Below are 9,699 nucleotides of genomic sequence, written 5' to 3' on the forward strand. Positions count from 1 at the left end.
GTTTTCATTGTGCGGCTGTTGCTGCGAGTGAAACGTCGCATCTCGATTTACAGACGAACATCGCGCTCCACGCAGCTTGCAACGGCATCTAGTCAATCCCACCCATGGCGATCGCTTCATCAATTCTCCTCGTCGTCTGCCCCCATTCGGCAAACAGCAGGGAACGGTCGGCCAAACGACACTGAGACGACGTTTGACCACCCCACGCCGCGCTCAGGAAACCCGGGGCCCGATTTCCCCTGGGGGCCCCAGTCGCAAAACCAACAGCACGTGGAAAAACCTCACCCACAACACCCACCCACCCCCTCCATTGATTGTCACAGATTCGCACTGCAAACCGATGGCAAATGTGTTTTCTCTAATCGGTTGAATAATATATATCGAGGGGGAATTACTGGTGCTCGCTCTCTTCGGTCGTGTGTTGGCATGGGGATTGCAACGTCGGTTCAAACCTCCTCCTCCCCCTCCTCCGCCTCATCCCTCCCTCTCTCCTACACCTCATTCGTCCCCCTCCTCCTCCGCCCCCCTCCACCTCCTCCGCCACCCCCCTTCCTCCTACTCCCATCCGCCTTAGTTTTAGTGCAGCTAAATGAAGCACTGAATAATGCATGTGTGACCAAATTTGCAAATGAGTTCATAACTATTGCAGCGAACACGTCCACACACACACACGTCCACACACACACACACACGTGTACACAAACACACGCACGTGTACACGTAGACAACACACACGCGCGCGCACGTCCACAGATGTATTTAAAGCGTGGCGCTTGATCACGCCGCTGCTGATGATGATTGTTATCATTATTATTATTAGCACGACTACACGAATCGCCTTGCAGATATAATTCGGCGGGTCGCGAGGTTAATTGCTGTATTTTGTTTCGCATATGTTCAGGATTTTATTTTTGTTATTTTCATATCAAATTATTCAAATTAACAACCCGGGGTCGGGCATCTGCGAGAGATCAATGAGGCGGGGCCACGGGGGCCATCCCGCGTCTCGCGATGCTCGTCGCTCGCGCCACCTCTCTACATCTCTCCTCCCCGTGATTCACCGAGAAACAAAAAAAATAATGACGTGTGCGAGGGGGGAACGCTCTATCCCAGTGTTCTTCATCGCAAGGCCCCGCGGGCCGCTGGCCGCTGATGGGCCCCTGGTGGGCCTTTAGTGCGGCCCACGACAAATCCTGAATAAACACAAGATCCAGGTCCGATTCAACACAGTACATAAAATCCGTGATCTGGTTCCATCTGTAAAAGATGCTGTTCCAGGCATACAGTATCCGGGCGTTTATAAACTAAAGTGCCTCTGTGGTAGTAGCTATATTGGAGAAACCAAACGACACATCTCGGACCGCATCCGCGAACATAAAGCAGACTTGAAACACGGCAGAACGAACTCCTCTGCCGTGGCGGATCACTGTTATAATTCAGTGGGCTCACATGACATTGACTTCTCCAAGACAGAGGTTCTTTGCAAACCAACCGGCTACCATGAGAGATTCGTTCATGAGGCCATCCACATATACAAACACAGAGACAATTTCAACCGAGAAGATGGATTCTGGCTTAGCAACCATTGGAAAGATGTTTTAAACCATTTCGGTTCTGAATTAATTGTATTTTACGAGGACCTTCAGACCACAGCTCTTTCGCTGGCACTGACTCTTAATACCTCTCACACCACGGTTAATGGTATGGTTTATAACATGGAGTATAACAGCGCCTCGCAGCTGTTTCTCCCCTCCTTCCTCCTCCGCTCCGACCATGGATGGACTCGTCCGTCTGAACGGGGCTCGTAGCTGTCCGTGGTGCTGAAGTGGAAGGTAAGAATCCACCCGTTTTTTCACCATATAACATTGTGATATAACATTGAGGTAGTTTATATTCTAGTTTTTATTGGATTACTATATGGTATTCATTATATAGTGTAGTGTATACCCAGTTAATGTTAATAGCTCAGCTTATTGAAGAATATATTGAGTACATTTATTATATTGATGTAATTTAGAATTAGGTTTTTTTCACATCGGATTACTGTACGAAAGTTGAGTTGTTGCAGCCCCCTTTGGCGTCCATGTACGAGGTGCCTCTGTGGATGTGTAGGCTTTGACTTTAACATCTATTTCTGTGACCAGTCACAAGCTAATCCCTTAGCTATTTCAATGCTATATTACTAGTTGCCTCTGTGGATGTGTAGGTTTTGACTTTAACATAGCCATTTCCGTGACCAGTCACAAGCTAATCCCTCAGCTATTTGATATGCAAACCCCCTTTTGTCAAGGGCCTCACTTCTCCCAACCAGACTTAAAGTCGCTACGAATCTTAACAGCGTTCATTGAAGCTCTGTGGATGTATAGGCCTTTACTTTAACATCTATTTCTGTGACCAGTCACAAGCTAATCCCTTAGCTATTTCAATGCTAAATTACTAGTTGCCTCTGTGGATGTGTAGGTTTTGACTTTAACATAGCTATTTCCGTGACCAGTCACAAGCTAATCCCTCAGCTATTTGATATGCAAACCCCCTTTTGTCAAGGGCCTCACTTCTCCCAACCAGCTTAAAAGTCGCTACGAATCTTAACATCGTTCATTGAAGCTCTGTCGTCCCGATAGGTCTGTTCCTTTCACCTGAAGACGGCCACTTGCGTTGTGGCCGAAACGTCGTGAGAATTTTATTGTGTTATTTTATTATTTCATTCTCATTTTACGTGACTTTACCGAAAGAACCAAAGAAGATGAATACACAAATGGTGAAAAACACCCTCCATCATCGTCGTCGTGCTGCTGCTGCTGTCAAACCCCCCAATGGTTTCAAATGGCGTGGCGGCCCTCACGCTGATGATGTCTTATCGGTGAAATTGGGTCACCCCCCCCCTCCCCTCTGAAAATTAGCGCTAGAACACCAATCTAATCCAATCCGGAAGGAACAGGTGGAGGCCACATTTTCGCTGCAGACCCAGACGGGTTACGGCTCCAACCTCCTCGTTCGCCCACGGGAAGAGAGCGGTGATCCACTAACCCTCGCTGATGCCTCCACAGCAGTGGCGGGACAGGGGGCAGCCACGCGCAGCAGCGCAGACGCGGCTCGGAGAGGGACGGCGTGATTGCCGTGGGATCAGAATGGCCCCTCGCAATTCACGACCCAAATCAGGGCCCATTTGCTAACAAAAACGCCGCCGCGTCGGCACGAATTAAGGAACCGTGTAACGTGGGGGGGGGGGGGGGGGAGAAATCAGCGACGCGTCCGGCAGCACCACTTAGGGGTGGCTGTGTGTGGCTCCGCTGCGTGTGGCAGATTGGCTCGGATTTGTATCGCCTCAATCACCCAGCGTGCCTTCCCACCGACGGGGCAATTATCATCAGCACCAACCCCCACTCCTGCCCCCACCCCCACAGCCCTCAAACCCCCACCCCTACCCCAGCCCGCCACAGCCCTCAACCCACCACCCCAATCGGGAAATCGAGAAGCGATGAGCGGCGGCGTCTCTCCACAGCTGAGCGGTGGAGTTCATCAATGCTCCGTCGGGGGGGGGGGCGGGGTGGAGGGGGGTGGAGGGGGATGGAGGGGGGGCCTCGTAATCCACGATTAAACGCCGCGTGGTGCAGGGAGGAAGACGGGGGGAGAGAGAGGCGGGGAGGAGGACGCGGCGCCTCGTGTTTGTTTTGCGCAGCCCAAGGGAGGAGAGGAAGAGGAGTGGAGAGCCGAGAGGAGTCATTCGAGAGCCAATTGAGCCATCAAGAAACGAGCCCCGGCCCCCTTCCTCACCCTCCTCCCCTCGCCCACGTCCGACACGCAACATCTGCGAGTTGCGCCGTCAATTGCGAGTGACGGAGCGCGCGCGCGTGCGTGCCTCGCGCAGCGAAGCGGTCATTAGCGCAATTAACGCCAATTAATTTATTGTTTTTGAAGCACGGCGTTTCAATCAAGAGTTGTTGATATTGGGGGGGGGGGTTGTTATTATTGTTGTTGTTGGTCTTGTTGTTCAGAATCAGTGGTGCTCCACTGCACAACACGGCAAGTCCGGAACAATCCGCTCTTCCGGGAGTTACTTTGGCACCAGAACCGCCTCGCCTGCTCGTGACACCACGGTTGTCCGTGAGCAGCGAGGCACTTTCCTGAGACGATCGTGTCGTTCCTGAGACGATCGTGTCGTTCCTGAGACGATCGTGTCGTTCCTGAGACGATCGTGTCGTTCCTGAGACTATCGTGTCGTTCCTGAGACGATCGTGTCGTTCCTGAGACTGTCGTGTCGTTCCTGAAACGATCGTGTCGTTCCTGAGACGATCGTGTCGTTCCTGAGACTGTCGTGTCGTTCCTGAGACGATCGTGTCGTTCCTGAGACTGTCGTGTCGTTCCTGAGACTATCGTGTCGTTCCTGAGACGATCGTGTCGTTCCTGAGACGATCGTGTCGTTCCTGAGACTATCGGAATGCCGTCTTAAGTGTAGCCAGCCCACCCCGTCCCTCTCCTCGGAGCGACACTTTGAAATAAAATCGTCGTTGACGTTTCACAAACCTCCCGGTGCTTACCTGTTGCACTTCTCGTGCGGACAGGAGACAAACGCAGAGCGTCTGCCCATCGTCGTCTCCGAACTGTATTCTTTTGGTCGTCCATTTAGGCGACCTGCTGTCCCCGTGTTGCAGTTCGCCTGGGGGAGAGGGACATCATGCGGACTCGACTACGTAACCTGCATTAATTAGATGATTTGATTTGATCGTGTGCTATGAAGAAAGATCATTGGCCGAAACGTTGCCGATTCAATATTTCCCCCCCCTGTGAAGGACACGCGGAAAGACGCGAAGACTGGAGTTTGGAAAACCCTGGCGTTTGACGATTGGTGACTGATGGTGGTGGTGATGCACCAGTGGCGAGCTGTGGTCGTCCTTCAGCAAGTAAATGTGGCCTCATTGGGACTTCACCTCTACTTATAAAGTTCACGAACGTGTGTGTGTATGTGTGGGGGAGCGGTAGTGTAGCGGTTAGTGCGCTGTGCTACGAACCCGGCGACCCAGGTTCGAATCCCGCTCACGGCGAGCACCCAGTGACGATTATCTGAACCGGTCCTGGACCTCCCCTAGGTCGACTCAGCCTCAAATGAGTACCTGGTGCGGTGTGTAAACATCTCCACTATGGTGACAAAGGCGGCCGTGCAAAATTAGCACCGTCATTTATTACGAGCAAATAACACAATTCGCCGGAGGCAGAAGTCAGGCCATTTACAAGTCCGTAAGAAGAAGAAGAATAATAAGAAAAAAATGCATTCGAAAAGCGTCACCTAAGAAATAGCGCGCATAGACGAGGCGGAGATAACAAGCCACCAACCCAGAATTATTAGCACATTTCTTTGGCCAGCGACTGGGTCATCTCATTAGTCACCATTTCTCGGGCCGATGGCTTCTTTCCACGGACCGAGTGTGATGAATAATAATGAATGAATGGATGAATGAATGGATGAACAGGAATCGTCGCTGCCTGTGCGGAGACTCACTGGGGGGAAGGGAGGGGTTCACGTTTACGCATTGGTTGACACTTGTAACGAATGATCCGATGCAGCTGAAAATATGCACTCCCACAAGGCCGTATGTGTGGCTGATGGGATGTTTAAAACTACATATTATACAGGGTGCTTTAAAAATGTTTTAACACTTGTGAGAATTTGCAACAATACCGGGCCCTGGAGACCGCCTGGGGAAGATCCCAGGCCACGTGTTGACAACGATGGCGAAAACGTGGGAGACTCTTTGACTTTATGAAGCTATTAACATTACATTTGTTATCATGTTACAGTGTAGTATTATCCGTTTATTCTTTCCATTAAAAACGATAGTCCCATATTAGTGTTACCCTGTAAATTTTACACGCGCAGGGACAGCTATGGTGCGAAGGAGGTTTATTGCCTGCTCGACGAATATTTTGCACCACAAGGACGCTGATGACTACTCTGTGTTGTGTATTTGCCTATAAACGTCTGGCAGTTCGCCAGCATGGGTCCAATTCAAGCCTGACTGCTGCTGATGAGATACTGGAGGTTGAAACTGGTCCAGAGTTTTGGTTTTGATTTAAAAAAAAATCAACACGTCATGTAGCCGATCAGATATGTAAAAGTCACTTTTTTTCTTGTTAAGTGAAAGGACGGATATTGGAAGGAGACGTTATGTCTGCTTACCATGAGAAAAACAAGTTTTGCTGGCTGGCTTCCAAATTGGCTGAATGTCGAAACCGGTCTTGAGTTTTGCTTGCGTTTAATCACCAATGATGTGCTGAGATTGTACACAGATTGTGTGTGGCTGAATTGCCTGCTTTGCACTGCGAAACCGGCAACCCGAGTTCGATTCCCGATCACGGCCAACACCAGGGACAATTATCTAAACCGGTCCTGGGCTTCCATTAGGTCCACTCAGCTCAAAACGAATAACTAGGGCGGAGTAAAAACATTGCCGGGTATGGTGCTGGTCACCCACCCCCTCATGTGCCGTGCCAGCATTCATAGGTGCTCGCTAATAGCACTTGCCTCAACAGTCTGTTATAGCTATACGGGGGATCTTTGTCTTTATATATGTACACGTACACACTTGCTATTTCTTTTCATATTCCGCGGTCGTTTCAATGTTCTCTATAAAATTAGTTTTAGTCTCCACCCCTCCCCCCCCCCAACCGATATTCGCTCTTGAACGTTCCCCAGTGCCCCCGCGTAATTACATTGCTCTGTACACGTGCTATCACACACTCGGAGATTTTGCAGATAAAAACTGTTCCATAAAAACAAATCGATGTGAATATTCACCGCCCTGCGTGGTACAGATAAGAGGATGTGTTTTTGGCGGATGGACTCAGGGTCTACAGCCGCCAACACTGAGTCTGCGGCGGTGGTTCTCAAGATTGTTTTGGAACTGATGCCCCCCCCCCCCCCAATCGAGACCACTGCTCCCAACACCCCCCAACACCCCCCAAGTTATACTAAGACCACAATACACAGAAAAAGCAAGTGTCCACTCCTCCAGGCAATGCCGTGTTAGTACGGCAATTGGTTCACGGTGTGTACGAGTGTGTTTTCTGTAAGGCGCGCGTTTCACGTGGTGTATTAATGTGTGCTGTCACCGTAACGTGGAGCAGACGTTCTGCATCTCCCCTGCACGGTATCCATGCCGCCACGCGTCGCTCTGGGTCACTGGCGGAGCCAGTGGGGGGGGGGTGGCACGTGCTCCCCCCAATGATCCGATCGAAATCCCTAATTTCGATCGGATCATTGTGGTTTATTAGAAATAAATCGGGATTTTGCGACCCCCACTGCCATTGTGTAGCATATTATTACGTGCCAGGGACTATATGAGATGATAGGACAATAGTCTGAGTCCATAATTGGCAATAAGTAACGGCAAAGCGGTTATAAGTGACTCAGAATTGTGCGCAGTTGCGTAGACAGTACACGACTTCCCTGAAGGCATTCACCTTCAGCGAGCGCGTTGCCGATCACACAACGCGGTTCGAATTCGACCCTCGATCGATGGCTGCGCCATCGCCGCACACGCGTCGAGTAACAAGCAAGGGTCAAGTCCTTACTTACTAAACAACTCCTCTATCATTTTTAATTGCTGGAGGGGTTGCCCCCCCCCACCCCCCCACCTGAAAATCCTGGCTCCACCATTGCCCTGGGTCATGATGAAACGATTGATGTTCGTGCTTGTAACAGATGAACCCTCCCGAGGGATATTGCGCTGAAAAGATGGGGGTCAGACACGAACAATAGCGAAGCGATGGGGGACCCGAGGGTTGGAAGCCCCGCAGAGAGAGATAAGACTCCACCACCCCACCTCTCTCTCTCCCGTGTAGAAGTTTTGCGATAAGATGCGGCCAGGCTGGGGAGCCCACGGAGCGGGTGTGGAGCGTGGTGGTCGGTGGTGGTGGTGTTGGTGGAGAGGGAGTTCCAGTAAACATGCAACGTTGAGCCAACGTTGGGCTAACGTTGTCATGTGGTTGAAACCACTGAACCAACGTTAGTCGAACGTTGGGCTTAACGTTGGCATGTGGTTGAAACCATTGAACCAACGTTAGTCGAACGTTTGGCTTAACGTTGGCATGTGGTTGAAACCATTGAACCAACGTTAGTCGAACGTTGGGCTAACGTTGGCATGTGGTTGAAACCATTGAACCAACGTTAGTCGAACGTTGGGCTAACGTTGGCATGTGGTTGAAACCATTGAACCAACGTTAGTCGAACGTTGGGCTTAACGTTGGCATGTGGTTGAAACCATTGAACCAACGTTAGTCGAACGTTTGGCTTAACGTTGGCATGTGGTTGAAACCATTGAACCAACGTTAGTCGAACGTTGGGCTAACGTTGGCATGTGGTTGAAACCATTGAACCAACGTTAGTCGAACGTTGGGCTAACGTTGGCATGTGGTTGAAACCATTGAACCAACGTTAGTCGAACGTTGGGCTAACGTTGGCATGTGGTTGAAACCATTGAACCAACGTTAGTCGAACGATGGGCTAACGTTGGCATGTGGTTGAAACCATTGAACCAACGTTAGTCGAACGATGGGCTAACGTTGGCATGTAATTGGAACCGATGGACCTACGCTTGGGGGGTGGGGAGGGGTACGGAAAATATTCCATGAAATGTATCCCGGATGAAGGAAGGGTAATGTTATTTTGAATGCTGTTATTATTATTATGACTACTCATGCCACGGGGCCGTGTTGCCCCCAAGATGGGCTTCGCTGTGACGACAGCGGTAATGGATTTTAAATATTAAAGAGCCACGATTATTGCTTCGGGTGGTGGTGGTGGTGCTGGTGGTTTGGTGGTGGTGGTGCTGCTAGTGGTATGGTGGTTGGTGGTGGTGGTGGTGTGCGACACGGTAGCGCTGTTGCTAGTGAGCTGCCTGGTGAATGTTAGTATTGGTGAGTTGAGTGCTGGTGAACTGGGCGGTGAGTTCAGTCGGAAACCTTTGAGCGTGCCTTTGTTGAAAAGGGAGTGGGGACGGTGGGTGGGACGATATGACAACTCATGCGGGGTGTAAACTCTTTGGTTATTTCGGTAAAGTCACGTAGGTATAAAATAAGCAGCCCCCCCCCCATCTCTCTCCCCTCTTGCCCCTCCCCCCTCTCTGACCTATATAACCTCTTACCACGGCATCTCTCTTCCACTTCAGCAAAATAAAATTATTACTGTGGTTTTCCCACCGGACGATGATTGCTTGTGTTGCGATCGAAACGTGGTGATTTATTTTATTTTATACCCACGTGGACTTTAGCAAAGAACCAAAGAGTGTGGATTCCTGCAGTCACGAAAGCTTCAAATCAAGATTCATGCGGGGGGGAGGGAGCGAGGGGAGGGAGCGAGCAGGGGGAGGGAGCGGGGGGAGGGAGCGGGGGGAGGGAGCGTGGGGGAGGGAGCGAGCGGGGGGAGGGAGCGGGGGGAGGGAGCGGGGGGGGGAGGGAGCGAGGGAGCGAGGGGGAGGGAGCGGGGGGAGGGAGCGGGGGAGGGAGCGAGGGGAGGGAGCGGGGGGAGGGAGCGGGGGGAGGGAGCGGGGGGAGGGAGCGGGGGATGGAGCGGGGGGAGCGGGGGGAGGGAGCGAGGGGAGGGAGCGGGGGGAGGGAGCGAGGGGAGGGAGCGGAGGGGGGGAGCGAGTGGATGGAGCGAGCAGGTTGACTACGTGCGGTGCGAAAGAAGTTCAGCATGCATGC

This window comes from Petromyzon marinus, chromosome 41 (assembly GCF_048934315.1).
Source record: "Petromyzon marinus isolate PM22_M1 ecotype Great Lakes invasive population chromosome 41, UKy_Petmar_22M1.pri1.0, whole genome shotgun sequence".
Classification (NCBI taxonomy): domain Eukaryota; kingdom Metazoa; phylum Chordata; class Hyperoartia; order Petromyzontiformes; family Petromyzontidae; genus Petromyzon; species Petromyzon marinus.